This window comes from Pipistrellus hanaki, assembly GCF_964339955.1.
Source record: "Pipistrellus hanaki genome assembly, chromosome: 12".
Lineage (NCBI taxonomy): Eukaryota > Metazoa > Chordata > Mammalia > Chiroptera > Vespertilionidae > Pipistrellus > Pipistrellus hanaki.
Window position 1 is genome coordinate 14045490 of NC_140514.1, and position 16400 is coordinate 14061889.

Consider the following 16400-nt stretch of genomic DNA (forward strand, 5'->3'; position numbering starts at 1 on the left):
CCCACCCCCTGCACATGCCTCTCCTGGTCCTCATGGCGGGGGCCGGGTGGGGGGGGAGGTGCAGCCGGGATGACAGGTCAAGAGGCAGCGGGAGGAGGAATGAGCAGCCCTGGTTTTCTTGGGGAACTTCTGGGGCAGGGGCTGCTCCTTGTGGTCGAGAGGGAGCTGGCCTTACAGCAGCTCCTTCCTGCTTCCCACAGCTCCGCCGGCTCCTGTTCTGCCCCGGGCTTTCCCGCCGGCCCTCCTGCGTGCCCTGGAGGGCAGAGCCTGGAGAAGGCTACTCCCAGGCAGGAGACCACCAGCTTGTCATGCGGCTCAGCACCTCTCGAAGTCGGTTAAGGGAGGGAAATGACAACAGCTCCCAGCTGGAGATAGATTTTTTTCAAGCGCTGTTTTCATTTCTTTCACGTTTTTATTGGAGAAAATGGAGAGCTGCCTGAGTATACGATGCCATCAGCACTAGTTACGTGTCACCTTTAAAAACCTCTTGAACCCAGAGACAAAGTGTGTGCAGCTCTGGAAGTGTGCCAGGGTCGGGAGGGCAGGCCTCGCCTCCCCACTGACCGGCCAAGACTGCAGACAGGAAAGGGACCGCGGCAGCCGGCTCCTGTTCTCCTCACACTGGAGTGTATTTTTAGATGAACTGGCGCTCAGCGTGCCTCAGGAGGAGGGAAGGTTCTTTGTTTATCCCCGGCCCTTTGCACCCGGTTTTACAAAATCAGAACTCAGTGCAATGCCAGCGTCTGAGGCTAGGAGAACAAATGGAGGTTTTTCCATGACTTGGAGCTTGTCTGACTCCTGGCTCAGGCCTCAGCTCGCAGGCACAGCAGGGGCTGAGCAGACAGACTCTGGGAGCAGGGGTCGGGGAACTGAGATGCTCAGAGGATCTACCCTTCTGCATCTTGGATCCAGGGTTAAGTCTCTTCTCTGGGCTCACCTATAAAGCAGGGAGCCGAGGCTGGTGACCTCTGGGGCCTGCAGCTGGCAGGCTGTGATGGACGGGCAGTCACGTGGGCTCTGGAGACCGCCACTTGCTCCCTCCTGGCCTATCTCTGGGGCAAGAGACCCCTTTTTAGTTTTAGTTTCATCACCTACGAAGGAGAGGAATACTACCCACCTTAAGGGTCAATGCTCACGAGGAGGGAGACGTGGCCTGGAGCCTGTCATAACAGATGATCAATAGATGCCAACTGCTACCAAGGGACCGAGCTGGGTCTGGGAGGAAGAGGCTGCACCCTGTGGGGACAGTCAGACCCTCTGGGGAGAGTCCCAGGGTCACTGCCCTCGGCTCATCGTTTCCCTTGGCGACGGGGATCACTGTTCACTGTCACACTGAGCTGGCCGGTGGGGGCTCGGAGATGGCCGGCCTCAGGGTGAACATCCAGCAAAGTTGCCAGGACACTGTGCATCTCAGATCCAGTGCAGAGCTGCTGGGGACACGCGTGGCATCTGGGGTTAGCCCTAAAGTGGAGGCGCCTGCAGGCCCTGCTGGCTCCTGCCACCCTGCTGGGTGCTCCTATGAGGGGCTCTGGTCAAAGGCTTGGCCGGGGAGAATTGATGCTGTGGATTGGAGGGCGTTTAAGAATCATGGGGCTCTGACTACCTATGGTGGGGGCACTGGAGCTGGCCTCAAATCAACCGTTTTCTGATCAGGATAGTATGTATCATAAAGGGGAGCTGGTGGGGAAGTGGAAAAAGCTCTGAACCACGAAGCTGAAGACATGGGTTCTAGTCCCCACCCCGGCTTGTTGGTCACTGGAAACTGGGACTCACTGTCTTCAGCTGTAACAAGATTTGTATTGATGGTCTCTAAGTGCCATCCCGTTATGGCTCTAAGAAATCCATGTGACCTTGTGTATGCCACTTGACCTCACTGTGTCTTGATTCTTCATCTGTTAAATCAGGGCACCAGCCAAGCCCCAGCCAAGCCCCGGGTCCAACGTGTCCTAAGTGGTGGCCGTGTGTGCGGTGGCGAGGTGGGTGGTAGTTATCGCCATCCTCCGGGATACCTTTGCACAAATGGGGTGGGGGTGGTGATGGACACTGCAGAGCCCTGAGCAGAAGGTGGTGGTACCCCAGGCAGTTCCTGTGAGGGATGGAAGGCCTGGCCAGCCCTCTGCCCTCCCATGAGAGGAGGCCTGGGGAGAGGAAGCCAGAGTAAGTTGATAGGGGAAACAACGCACGAGGAAGTCAGTAGTCCCCTGTCTGGGGAAGGCACCCAGGCCCCTAAAGAGAGTTATAGGGAGCCGTAGGAGCATCCTCAGAGGCCTTGGGGAAGGCAGTTAGAATCTTTGTTCAACGAGGTCTCAGCAGCAGGGGTTTTCCCTACCGGAGTTAGTTTCTAATTCATTAAATGAATCTTTTCAAAAGGACAAAAGTCCATGAAGTCAAAATCTGAAAATCTGAATCAGGACAGCTTTAGGGAAGTGAAAATAAAAACAGGCCATAGGGCCCAAGGAGGTGGGCTCTGGGAAGGGAAGGAGTGGCCGAGCGCGGCACGGCTGCCACTCACACCAGCTCCCACCTGCCAGGGGAAACGAGCTTAGCAGGTTCACCGAGATGCCTGCCCGAGGCCACTCTGACCCCAGGGCCCCGAGCACATCTCACAGGAGCACATCTCACAGGAGCACATCTCACAGGAGCACGCCCTGTGGAGGGCCCTGTGGTCTGGCTGCCTTTAGCCTTGCTCACGCAGGACCTGTTATTCCGCAAGGACCCAAACAACTGCCTTCTTCCAAAACAGGACCAAAAGTGGACTCTCTGGAATCCAAAAATACTTTTCTCTGGACAATCATAGATGAGCCGTATGATGTTGGCCAGAGTCAGGCCAACGCGGTGGCGAGGCGGGCGGGAGGAGTGGTTCGGGGACACCACCCTCATTGTCAGGAAACCAAGAACGTATAAATCAAGTCAGAATTCATTTTGGCAAATAGAGGCAAGTTCCCAAACATCCAAGGCTCATTTCTTTTTCCAGTTTTCTTCGGCAGCGGTGACTTAACTGGCACATGTTTTCAATCAGTCACATGAAGACTGATGGTGGCCTGCAAATCAAAGCAGTCCCGTAAATAGTGAATGACAAGTCCCGCTAATCATGCCTTGTGGTCTAGTCCTCATTGTCATGAACGGCCACTGCCAATACTGACTCACTTGGGGCTCCTCTCCCGTGTCAAAGGGGGTCATCCTTATAATAGGTCTCCACAGAGAGACCGGTTCTACTTCAGTGCCCTTCACCCCAAGCCCTCCGAAGGCCCCCGAGCAGACTGCCCAGCACCTCTGGGCGGCCTGGTGAGCGGGTGCCTGGCGCAGTGGGCGCTAACTTTGCAGCCGTGCCCCGGGCGATGTCAGCCCGGCGCACTAGTGTGGGCTTCGGGAACAAACAAGTGCTTGTAATGAGTTCACGCCCGCAGACTCCCTAAATGTGCCAACCCCTGAGCAGGCCTGCTTCCTGTCCAGGGGTCCAAACTTTCAAATCAAGAATATGAACACGCGACGCAAAGGCTTGGTCTCTTACTGAGGAGAAAATACCCCAAGCTCGGGGTCCGGAGGCGCCTGGTCCTGAGCTGGAACCGACCTCCCCTCTGCTGGATTCCAGGCACGTGTCCCCACCTCGGCCCAGTCGGTCTGCTCTGATCTGAGACGTACAGGCTGGTGTCTAGACTACGTCTTATGCAGCTCGGGCTCCTCGCCGGCCATGTGGCTGCGACTGAAGTCTCAGTATGTGCTGAACTAAATCACAAGCTGTCTAGGAGGACTTCCATAAACAGCCAACTGGGATCCAATCTAGACATCAAAGAATTGGGATGAAATCTGGCTCCTTCTAAATCATAGGGTATTTTTAAATGCTTTTCTAAACTGGTCAAATTACCTAGTAGTTCTCTCTCCTGAGGTAGTCCATGGAGTCCCCCGAGCCCGGCCAGTTCCTTGGGACACAGCCGCTTGCGCCCGCTTCCTCAGCTGCAGGGCCAGGCTTTGCTCCCAGGGCCGCCAGCACCTCTGCTCCTGGGCACCCTGGTCAGTGTGGGAGCAGGAGAGGAGGGCGGAGAGGGCCAGCCGGCCACGGGAGAGTGAGGGGCAGGGGCGTCTTCCCAGGCTCCCGAGCCTCCCCCAGCCACAGGGCTGCTCCTTGCTCTGGGCTCCACCTCTGTGCACGCGGCTGCCACCCCAACCATTCTACCTCAGCCAGGAGAAGCTCGTGACGGCAAGACTGTGTCACATCCATCCATCTCTGCACCCCAGCTTCACGAATACTGCCCCACACACAGCCGCTCAGTAACTACTGCTCAAACGAACGTAAACATCTGGCTCATTTAAAGCCAAACTTTGGAATTACAGAATCTTGTAAAAAAAGAAAACTCAGAGTTCATATTGTCCAATCAGTGCAGGGAAGGGAAAACTGAACATGGCACATAACAGTGATAGCTGTTAGCACAGGTCCCCGCGTGGGCGCCTGAGGTGGAGTGTGGGGCTGGTTCAGCCGTAGGGCCCCATCTTCCTTAGGGCTTCCCAGCAGGTGAATGCCAATTTGGTGCATGAATGAATGAATGAATGAATGAACGAATATCCCAGGGGCTGACGTCCCAGAGCTAGAAGGCAAAGTCTGAGCCAGTCCTCCAGTCTCCTTATTGACAGGCAGAGGCTGTTTCCATCAAGAACCTACCAGATGAGAGGCTGGGAAGAGGGGGTGACAATGTGGCCACGGAAAAGGCTGGGGGCGGGGAGTCAGCTAAGATGATGACAGGCACCTGGCTGGGCTGAGGCCAGATGGTGGGTGCAGGGGACTAAGGAACATGGTGCTGCCTGGGCCAGGGACCCCAGGACAGAGCTGCAGCCCTGTGCTCATTTTGTCTCCCCATCTGGGCCTCCCAGGTGTGTTTCTGGTGGCAGGTACGCTGGCAGCGGGCACCTCAAGTCCTTGCTCAGTCTGCCCAGGGCTGCACGAGCAGGAGCTCAGCATAGGTTCCTGCTGACGGCCGGGCAGGATGCAGGGTCGCTGCACAGGCCTGGCTGGGAGGAGGGCTGCTCAGCAGGCCACCTGTGCTGGACGGTGAGGAGGAAGCTGCTGACTGTCCAGTGAGTCACCGCAAAGATCACAAATTACCCTCCCGTCTTAGTCAGCAACAGGGGGAAAACCAAAGGATGGACCTCAAAGAGGAAGTGCTAGGGTCCCCGCAGAGCTGACCATTCGGAGTGTGGGTCCCGGCCACTGTGGGGTCCAGGCCCCAAGTCACACTTCGGTAGGAGGTGCCGCAAGGCCTCTGCTCAGCCTTGCCAGGCACCTGCCTCCACGGAAGGCCAGGTCCCCCAAGGGCTGATGGAACATTTCGGAGACCATCTCTTTAGGGTAGGGGTGTCGAACTCAATCAGAGAAGGGGCCAAAATCTAAAATCCAGCCTAAATCGCAGGCCAAATGGTTTACTGAACAGTCATAAACTGACAATGTCATAAACTGACAGCGGAGTGCAGTGATGACAGTGCGGTGCGGGCCACATTGCAAGGCCTGGCGGGCTGGATTTGGCCCGCGGGCCTTGTGTTTGACACATGTGCTTTAGGGCATAAAGCCACCCTCTCCTTCCCTGAGAGCCTCTCTGGCTTCTGTGCTGTTTGCTGGCTGTCCCTCAGCTTCTCCCCTGGACTCTCAGAATCCAGGGGCTGCAGCTCATGCTGCCTGCAGTGCCTTGGGCACCCCCTCTGTCTTTTTGGCACAGAGTTTGGTCACTCCAGCACTCTGGGTACTTGCCTTCCTTGCTGTGTGCTCACAGATAGCCCTGAAGATGTAGGGGAGGGGCACACACAATGGCATGATCCCTCTTCTTTTCACTGTAATCCCCCGGCTGGCAGCTGAAACAATCTCCCCAGATGCCTGGCTCCTGGCTTACAGGTGGAAAGGCAGCAACTCCAGATAAAGAAGCTGCCAGAGGCTGCCCTCCTGGAACTTGGGTGGTGTTTCATGGCAGGCTGGCAAGAGGACAGGACTTGGGCAGGTAGAGGGCCCATATGCCAGTTACATTGAGAGAGGGCAGAAAGGAAGGACAGAAAGGAAAGGAGGATCATACATCCACTGTGGGCAAGTGGTTATCCGCAGCTGGTATCAACTAGGCCTGTGCAAATGACGGGTGTAACCTGTGAGTGTTGTGAAATCGATTTAGCGGGACCTGAACAGCATTGAAATAAAGTTAAATAGAAGCAGAGTGCATCACATGAGCAAGGAGAAATATTTTTGTGTGAAACATTTGTTTCCATTCTACATGCTGGATTAGGATAGAAAATAAGCGACTTCCTGTGGATTGTGGTAACAGGCTGGACGTTGGGAGCATAAAGGAAGGGAGGTGCCTACTACTGGCCAGACATTGCTGCCACCAGTGAGGTGTTATGGGCTCTCTTTTTTGCCAACAGGCAATCTATGATTCAGAGATGCAGAGGAAGTCAGCGAGGATCACACACCTGGTGGTGGCATGCTCTCTGTGAGCCAGCACTGCTGGACTTGAACGCTCACCGTCTTTCCTCAGGGCCAGGATCCCCATGGAGAGAGCATGGAGTGAGCGGGATCCACACGGAATCATGATGCCGCTTGCGCATCCGCACAAGGAAGGAGGGACATAGGTATCTAATTTTTATTTATTTATTTGGTGATCCTCTCCCTCCCAAACAACATCTTAGTTGGTTTTTAGTTTCCTCCATTAAAGTTGGAATTACCAACAGCCCGGGAGTGAACTTCGAGAGCTGTTTATTGCCAACTCCTGTTACACCCACATTGGCTCTTACAACCCCTTCTAGAGGTCCTCCCTCTTGTAGGTTTGTGTGTCGGAGGTGGTGACGGGTGTCTTGATTCCTCTCTAGGAACCTGTGTTGGGTGGCTTTTCAGTAGAATTACGACTGTGGTAACAATGGGCCAAAGGGATGAACTGACTCCCTCTCTCTCACTTGCCCATCTGGTTCCGGAGGCACTAAGGCACCTGGAAAATTGAGGCCTCTGAGGGCGGGGGAGAGAGAGCAGGACGGGCAGCACAATCCACCAGGCGCACACGGAGGCACTGTGAGTGCCCTCCAAATGCTGGGCCCCAGGAGGGGGTCCTTTAACATGGAGTCCATGTGGCTTCCCAACACTCCCCGGGTGAGTAAAGTGCTTTAAAATGGTAGGTATTGTTATCCCAGAGCACTGAGCTGTGGCCTAGAACTGGGAGGCCTGACTTGTGTTTCTGGCTCACTTGTTACCCCTATGTGACCTGGTGAGCATTCAGCTTGCCGTGTCCCAGAGGGATGGCTTCCTAGGTCACTTCCAGGTCCAATACACTATTATCCGTTATTCTTATTATTGTTTTGGTATCAATCCAGCCACTTTAGCCAGAGACAGTTTCCTAAGTGGAAGCAATAATTAACAAGTGACCTATTCTCTGTGCTTTTCTAAAGGTGTTCCCTGAAGAGTGTTAATAAGCATCAGCATAGACATTGTACATGTGTGAGGTTTTCATCCATCTCTCCTTTGTCTCCAGATAAGACCCCAAGAATGGATGGCCAGCATCCATCCTGGCCATTTTCCTTACACCCTTCAGACCAGCAACAACCACTCACTCACTCATTCATGCTTAGCTCCCGTGCCAGGAAAGGATTGGCTCCTGCAGGGGCCAAGGAATGAACGCGAACAGAGCCCTGCCCTCAGAGGACACACACACACTGACTCCCAGAGCAGGGAGCTCCTGCTAACCCATGCCAGGAGTCGGGGGTTCACTTTCAGTCATGGGCCAGCCCTCCTGGCCAGCTCCTTCTTCCCACCATTGCTCTGAGCAAGCAGGGCAAACTTTCTGCCTGGGGTTCACTTTCTTTTCTGCTCAGAGCTAAACCAGGGCATTATCCAGCAGGCCAGACGTCTAGCACCTTTAATGACAATAATAATAATTTGCATTTATACAAGGCCTTTCATCGGGGGATCTTAAAGTGCATCACAAACAATAATTAATTCCCTTTTGCAACTCTGGGAACCAGCTAAGTCGGAGTCCCTTCACTTTGCAGGTAAAGGGTACTTTCCTGAACCATGCAACATGTTGGGGGGCTCCCTACCTACCCCAAACCTACCCACCCTCAAGGCCTGGCATGAGTGCAGCAGGCCCTCCACAGTCTGCCAACCCCAGCCCGCAGTCCTCTGTCCTGCCTCTGACGCTCCATGGCGTGCCCTGCTGAGACACTCATTTCGTACGAATGGGAGACATTCACAGTGGGAAGAGATCGCAGGACTGTGTCCAGGACAGGACTTGCCCCGACAGCACTGCTGAGGGGCGACCTCGGCCTCTGCCTGAGGATCCTTTGTAAGGGACAGCTCATTACTTACAGGCATTTCTAGGTTATCAAGTTCTTCCTTCTCCTGAACTGAAACTTGTTCCTGGGAAACCCCCACCCATGGGCCTTCCTTTGCCTTCTTGAACAAACAATCCTACCTAAATTGCCTGCGGTTGCCGGTCCATTTCTCTTGTATACACGCTGTTGACTTCTGCAATCAGCCTTGGGCAGGTTCAGTTGGGGCCTTGTGAACTGAATGTGTGTGAGGGGCAGCTGGGCCTCCATCACATGCTCTGGGCTCCAAGGCCAGGCGCCGTCCGAGCCACAGGCAGGTGCTTGCCGAGTGCTGCTGCTCTGGGTCCCTGGGGCCCAGCCTTGAATGCAGTTCAGTAGATTCCAGAGGCTTCTGTGTTCCTATCTGGGGGCTGCACCTCAGCAACACAGCAATCCCCTAATCTTCTGCTAACTGACTGATAAATGAATAACTGACCTTTCTTTCCTAAATCTATTCTTAAGTCCAGGCAACGACTGGTTGCAGGGCCCTGTTTTGGAGGCTAAGCCAGACATAACTTCTTCGGTTCTTTTTTTCTTTTTGTACCCTTTATTAGGATAACTTATTGGTGCCAAACCTCAGAAGGATGCATTGATGCCGAGCCGAGAACCAACACGAGGACAGAGCTCCATGATCTTCTCCAAGGAGCTAGAGGCACCGGAGGCCTCGGAATTGCACAGGCCAGAGGACAAATGAAATCCTTCATAATTTTATTTCATGTAGCCAGGTCTCCTGAGGAAACCAACAACTCCTTGAATGAGTCTGGGTCCTTGCTAGTGGCTTTATGCCTCTGAAAGACACCGCCCTCCCTCTGCCAGGAGTCCTCGGCTCGAGTGAGACTTCTCCCCGGTGGCTGACCTGGAAGGAATTCCCAGTGTGCACGGGAGGCCAGTGTCTTCTAAACCTTGTGCCTTGGGAGCAAAGGGTCTCGCTTGTGGTGATGGAGCCTTATTCTGCTTTGATTTTACATGACTCCTGTTTTCTGGCCTGGAATCAGGAGTGATCATTTTTGGCTTAGATTTGGTCTGGGTCATTGATCTGGGGAATCCTTGGAGGAGAAAAATGGGGTAGAGAGGGGGCCTGCCAGGGTCATTCTGTGGCAAGGAGAGTGCCCTACAACCATTCCCACCCAGTTCCGAGGGAAGAGCATAATTTTGGAGTCTGAGAGAACTGAATTCCAATATGGCTCTGTCACTGAGTCTCCATGTATTTCTCTCCAGTGGACCCAGAGGACTCATGGGGTATTGTGAGGCAACAGTACAGCACATGATAAGAACTTAAACCACATTCGTTTCCTTTCCTCCCCCCCATCCATTCCCACCTCATAGCTACATCAGCACACTCTGAGGAACTAACTCCCGTGTCACATTAACTCAACAAACATCTATAGAATAGCTCCTGTTTACAAGGGAGGCCTGGGACACTGGGACCACTGCCTGACCTAGTGCTTATACCTAGTAAGCGTTCAGTAGTTGTTGAATGAGTAAATGAATTAACTTCATATAATACTTGGTATTTCATAATATGCTTTAAAAATTACCTCATTTTAATTCAAGCAATAATCCTGTCTATGAAAGACGCATGTGGTAAAGGCAGAGTGAGGTCTAGATACAAGCTAGTGCCCAGCAACAGCACAGGTCTGCCCTGGAGGGTCTTCTATGCCTTCTGTGGCCACAAGCTTGGAGCAGAAAGGGCTTGGCTCTGGAATCTCCACATGCAACTAGTCCTGGGGCCCCCATATGCCACTAGAAGGGTCCTGGGGCCCCCACATTCTATTAGAAGGGCTCTGGGATCCCCACATGCCACTAGAAAGGTCCTGGGGCCCCCACATTCCATTAGAAGGATCCTGGGGCCCCCACATTCCATTAGAAGGGTCCTGGGGTCCCCACATTCCACTAGAAGGGTCCTGGGGCCCCCATGTTTTACTAGTAGGGCTCTAGGGCCCCCATGTTCCACTAGAAGGGCCATGAGGCACCCATGTTCTACTAGAAGGGCCTTGCTGAGTCCTGCTCCCAACCCCCTGTCTGGCCGTAGCATCTGTAGCTAAAAGCGAGGGGCATATTATGAGTTTGGTGGCTTAGAGTGGTAAAGTTTTTAAAATAGAAAGCATATGCTAACTGGGAAGATTTCTTTCCCTCAGGCCTGGACCCTGGTGCCCCGGTAGCGATCAGGGCTAATCCCCATATGGACTCCACTGATGCCCACATCCCACCCTCCAGCCTCCCTCTCCTCTCTTCTAGGGCACAGCGAGAAGTATTGTCTAAGGACTCTCACTGCTCCTCAGCATGATGCTCTGCACATAAATTTTAGGGGCTCAAAGCCATGGCAGACTACATTCCTTCCTGTTCCAGTAGCCCTTCGGAACCAAGAGAGGGGACTGGAAACAGTGTTGACTCCTTGGCTCCCATGGCTCCCAGCCTCTCTTTCTTCCCAATCCTCCAGCCTCTGAACTGCTGGGAACCGCTGATAGATGCAGAATGAAAAGGTTGGTTTAGAGTCTTTCAAAATGTGCCCACATGGCTGGCCCCAGTACAGTTTCCAATGTGATTTGAGAGGTGGAAATCAGATCTGACCACAAAGCCGTCTCACCCACGGAGAGTTCATAACAGCCTTCTCAAAACCGCTCTGACAACACAGCCCGCTGAGCGGGATGTCCCGGCAGAATGTCGTCACTGCACACGCTGGGCAGCGGGTAATCCAATGCCTCGGGAGTGAGGTCAGTCCCACCACCGTGAGCTTGTCTGTTCTGGACCTCTTAAAACACAGTTCTTTGTGCTGCTAGCATGTCACCTTTGAGATATAACTGTGTGGAAAATCATGTGCATGCCTTAAGCTGAGCCAGTTTGAGGTCAGAAGTTGGCAGAGGAAAGCCAGGCCTTAAGCTACAGCAGGGCCTATGGTGCCTGCTGGGAAAGGCCCAAGTCTCTGAGATCCCGGCCATGGGCACTGTCTTCCAGCCCCAGCCTCTGAGCCAACCTCCCGCTGCAGCACTGCCGAGGGGGACCGGCCCAGGCAGCTGTGGCCTCAAAGCCCAAGGCCAAGCAGCGTTAACCTGCTGTTGGCCAGCAAGGCCCCTGTGAGAGGACCCACAGACTTCCGGTTACCAGGGACCGGGAGGAGCTGCTGCATTTGGGGGTGCAGCTGCTGCCCTGAGAGCTAGCCCTGCTCCACCCGCTAAGCTGTGTGTTCTCCCAGGGCTATGCGCCGAGAAAGAGACAGGGTTTTCTTTCCAACCACAGGGGGTGCCTTTTACTAGTTCGTACAAACGTTCGTTATAGGCCAGGGGTCCTCAAACTTTTTAAAGTGGGGGCCAGATCACGGTCCCTCAGAGAGCTGGAGGGCCGGACTATATGAACTACTAATTCCTACTGTAACACCTCGGCTGCGCTCATTGCCCAAAAAACCTGGCGGGCCGGATCAGACTCCTCTGCGGGCTGCATGTGGCCCACGGGCCGTAGTTTGAAGACCCCTGTAGGCCAAGGGGCCCTGATAAGAGGAGTGTTCAGGTCTGCACTCCAGCTTCCCTCTAATGTATCTGCAATTGGGTCAGGGATGCCTGTCACTGGGATCCAAATTTTATAAATTAGAAGATTAGAAAGATTAGTTCTTTCCTGGTCTCTGCATTTTTAAGGCATCTTTGGGACCCATTCTTGCATTTCTTTTTTTAAATATATTTTAACTGATTTCAGAGAGTAAGGGAGAGATAGAAACATCAATGATGAAAGCGATCACTGATTGGCTGCCTCCTGCATGCCCCACACTGGGGATCGAGCCCACAATCCAAGCACGTGCCTTGACCGGGAACTGAACGGTGACCTCCTGGTACATAGGTTGATACTCAACCACTGAGCCACGCCAGTTGTGCCCATTCTTATTTTTCTCATCTCAGCCAACCTCCTGCCCTTCCACTTAGAACTATTCCTGCCCCATCTCGCTGCTCAGACTTGGGGATGGAGGCACACACAGAGAGGGTGCGGTGGGTTTGGGCAGCCATACCAGTTCTCAAGGCAGCATTTCCTATCATGGGCATCAGACAGACAAATGAGTGCTCTCTTCCATGTGGATACAAATGGCCCACCCTGAACCATGCCACTGAATGTAGTCAGACCTACACAGCCCGGTGCCTTTTTTCAAAACTGGCGGGCACCATGGATACAGTCATCAGGCCAATAAACAAATACAGACATACAGCAAAACAAGCCCCCACTCTCATGGACTCCAACAATATGAAAGCATGCTTGGATTGTGACTACCATGAGGAAGGGAAGGCCCCTTTTCTTTGGCCCTTTAGTCACTTCAGGAGCTCTGGTGGTAAAAGAACTGCCACAAGTTCAAAGTCACAGAAAGCTGGCTTTGAAAACCCTAAAGATGATCTAATCCAGGGATCAGCAAACTTTCCATAAAGGACCAGATCACAGGCATTTTCAGCTTATAGAGCGATTTTGAGAAAGGCATATGCTGTCTCTATAATTCTCCCTCGTAGTGATAGCAGCCATGCTCCATAAGTAAGTGAATGGGTGTGGCTGTGCTCCAATAAAACTTTATTTATAAAAACAGGCAGCTGGTTATATGTGTCCTTATAGGCTACTGTTCGCCAATTCTATCTTGCCCAACCCTCTATTTGCAGAGGAGTGAAGTGATCCCTTCACTTCAGGATGTAGCCAAGACCATCTGAGACCAAGCCCTGCATGGCTAGGCAGGAGGAGGCTGTGGGGGCTGGACCCTCATGCGGAGGGTCAGCCCAGCATGGGCTCACTGCAAGTGGAAAACCTCAGGTTAAAACCCCACAGGATCGGGAAAGACAACCACTGAGACATAGCCATCGGTTACATTCTCCTAAGTATGTGTTGCTGACATGCATTCGTCAGTCAGACCAGGCAGTCTTACAACGTCCTGCGGAGACTGGGGGAAAGGGAAGCGAGGGCCTGGGAAGCACTGGCACCTGCTCGTGAACAATGTGAGAAGAAACAGCAAATTCATTCTTTCCAGTCAGCAGCACCAGTCAAACACCGAGCCGTGCGTGAGTGGTCAGAGAGGACGCGTGCTCTCATCCAGGGCTGAGAACAGGTTGTTTTGGCTGTCAAGCGTTTTCAAAACAAGTTTTCTTGGTCTCATGACAGGTTGTGGCAAGAACAAGAAAATAAAGAATGGAAGATCCCATGATCGCTGCTCCGGGCTTCCACGTGGCAGGTGCTGCCTGCACAGCAGCTTGCCTTCAGAGTGTTCAGAGGAAGCTGGTCTTAGGGCTGAGGCCTCTTCACTAGTGATACCATTAATATAGCGATTCCCTCAAGAATAATCATTCTAGCCTGGGAGGAATAGGTCAAAGTCACTCTTAAGCTCAAGGGCGCTATTCTGCTCACACTTACACCCTGCTCTGTTTTCATTTTCACCTCACGTTACGTGGCCAATTATGCCTCTGAAACGGAGGTTAAAAGCCATCTGCTCCGAGGTGGATTTTTCCATCTCAACCACAGAACACTGGGTTGGGGTGGGGCAGAGATCAGCAACGAAGCACTATGGGGAGGGCCAGGACCGAGCTGCCTTAGAAAGTGCCCTGACCTCCCCATGGCAGCGATCGCACCCTCGGGGGCTTAACCAGCTCTGCCTGCAGGAGAGGATGAGTCAAGGGTAGAGCTGCACATGGCAGTGCCGAGGACACGCAGGCGAGTGGAGATGTGGAAACCACGTAATCCAGAGGACAGGTTCAGAATCACCCCAGCAAGTGTGCTGGGAATTCTCAGACCCGCTAAATTATTCCTGAAGAACCCAGACTCAAGTTCAGACTCAAATTCTGAATCCCTGTGTGACCTTGGGCACCGACATTCCTTCTCTGGGTCTTTGTTTTCATTTCCAAAGTGAGGCTGCGGGACTGGGGACTGTCCTTCTGGCTCCAATACTGTGACCCTCAGACTCGCCAGAACAGAGAGCATTTGGTCAGCTACCTTCATGCCTGCTGTGGCCTTCGCAAGTCACTCGCACCACAAGGACCGTTGACGAAACTCTATGAGAGAGGCCTTGCTCTTATTCCATGACACAAGTCATCACACCCCAAAGCATGTCTCCATTCTGCCACCTGACTGAATGCTCTGAAGAAAGAGGGACAGGAATACATGACCGTGGGTAGGAAACATCCAATGCCTCTTTCTCTGCCCCAACATCCACATGGTTGGGTTCCCTCCACATTTAATGTCGCTACCCAGGAAGTGACCTGAAGGCACTGCCAGAGTCTGCTGCGAGGCCTTCCTACCTGAGAGAGAGGCTAGGAAATGAAAGAGCCTCCCTTCCCCGTCAGACAGACTGTCCTACTAATTCTTGAACTGCTCTCCATGCCAGATGCCACCTTAACCTTCAGATAAACAACAACTGATGTTTCAGTATAAGTACGTCCTAAACACTGCACAGGCTATGCTTATACTGAACTAGAGGCCCAATGCATGAAATTCGTGCAAGAGGAGGCCTTCGCAGCCGTGCCTCAAGTACTCCCTCGCAGCAGAGCAGCTGCCTCCATCCCACAGCTGCAGCCCTGGCTTCTTCCAGAAGGTCATCCAGAAGGATGTCCTGACAGTTGTTCTGCTGTTCAGCCATTCAGTCGTTTTGCATATTATGCTTTTATTATTATAGATTGTTGGTTGTTTATCTGAAATTTAATACAACTGGGCATCTGGTATTTATAATTCCTAAATCCAGCATGTTTCCTCCACTCTTCAGAGTATCCCGGCCTCAGGACCCTCCGATCCCTCGGGCAGGAGTCTCCTCCCTCCATCACCGCACATCAAATCCTACCAGTCCTCCATGTCAGCTTCCTTCATCTCAGAAACAGACATCATCTCCTTCCCTCAGAACTCCTACGTGCTTCGCTCCCACTTTGCATGCACTGCTGCCTTAAGAAGATACTTAACAGACTTTTCATCCTACCTCTGCTTCAGTGAAGGCAGGGACTATGTCCAAGACACCACTGAGCATGGTCCTAATACCTGCTGTGACTTCCAGAATCATCTGCTTCCCGTAAGAATGAATGAATGGGAAAGTGCTGTGACCTGGGCAGAACCTAATCAGATCCACACCGGGGCACACCGAACCCGAGTGTCAGCCGAGGCAGAGAGCCCAGACACTCCAGCTCTAAACAGACAGCTGGGCTCAGGTGCCGCGAATTTGGGAGAACTTCCTCAATCTGAGGAAGAGGGGATATTATGAGAGCAGAATGCCAGTCTAAAGGTTAGGAAACCGACGTGGATTCCCAGTTCCTGAGCTGAGTTACTCACTCTGGGGGCCTCAGCTTCATAATACAAAACCGGGGAACGGCAGGACCCATTTCATGGGCCGTTCTGAGAATCCCAGGAGGCAAACCATGCACAGCGTTTACAGCCGTGCTGCCGCAGTGTAAGTGCTCAGCTCACATTTATCATTTTACCATCCGTAAGAAGGTCGGGAGGGACTCTCCGTAATCATATATTTTGAGAAAAACAACATAATCTTGCCTTTATATATATGTCCCCATAAATGTCATTATCTGGAAAACTAGAAAAATGATAGGTTAAGGATGATTGGATCCCTAAGATAATCAATAATGGAACTTCTGGTTTTCTACCTTTTGATTATGGGTTAGAAGAGTCTCAGTGCTTCCTGCTCCACGATTGACTTGCACTCAATGCGCTGAGTAGTTAATGCTGTGGTCTCTCCACCAGGACGGACCGTCCAGAGTCAATCACAGCCTTTGGAGGGCGCTCTTCAGAACGGGTGAGTGTGAGCACCTGGAGGGTGGCGACCGCAGGTGCTTGCGTGCGTGTCTGTGCGTGTGTGGTGGTTCCCAGTGCTTTGCACACACTCTTTACACAGTGTTTGCAGAATGAATTACTAGCAATAACAGCACTGCAGACACTATTGTCACACTTGATTCCAATAGTCACGACTGTCCTCAACCCTCTTCTCCCAGTGGCCACGGCATCTGCTGGCGGCTCAGCCCCGACCAGCAGGGCACACGGGCAGATCACACTTCTCCCAGGGGTGACTGGACTAATGACTATCCTAGACCCCTCCAGCCTCGCTTCTGCTTTCTTGGCTTCCATTTTCCATT

General features: G+C 52.8%; 1 protein-coding gene and 1 long non-coding RNA gene across 4 annotated transcripts in view; one reads left to right on the forward strand and one right to left on the reverse strand.

Annotated features, from left to right (window-relative positions):
* LOC311630799 overlaps positions 1-9894 on the forward strand; it is a 16027-nt gene extending 6133 nt beyond the window's left edge. Inside the window, exons 2-3 of the long non-coding RNA XR_014796459.1 lie at positions 6507-6600; positions 8880-9894. This is a non-coding gene — a long non-coding RNA (uncharacterized lncRNA). The remainder of the gene's footprint in view (positions 1-6506; positions 6601-8879) is intronic.
* The window catches only part of BABAM2 (BRISC and BRCA1 A complex member 2), a 312412-nt gene that overhangs the window by 2220 nt on the left and 293792 nt on the right, over positions 1-16400 (reverse strand). The gene's annotated exons all lie outside the window — the stretch shown is intronic.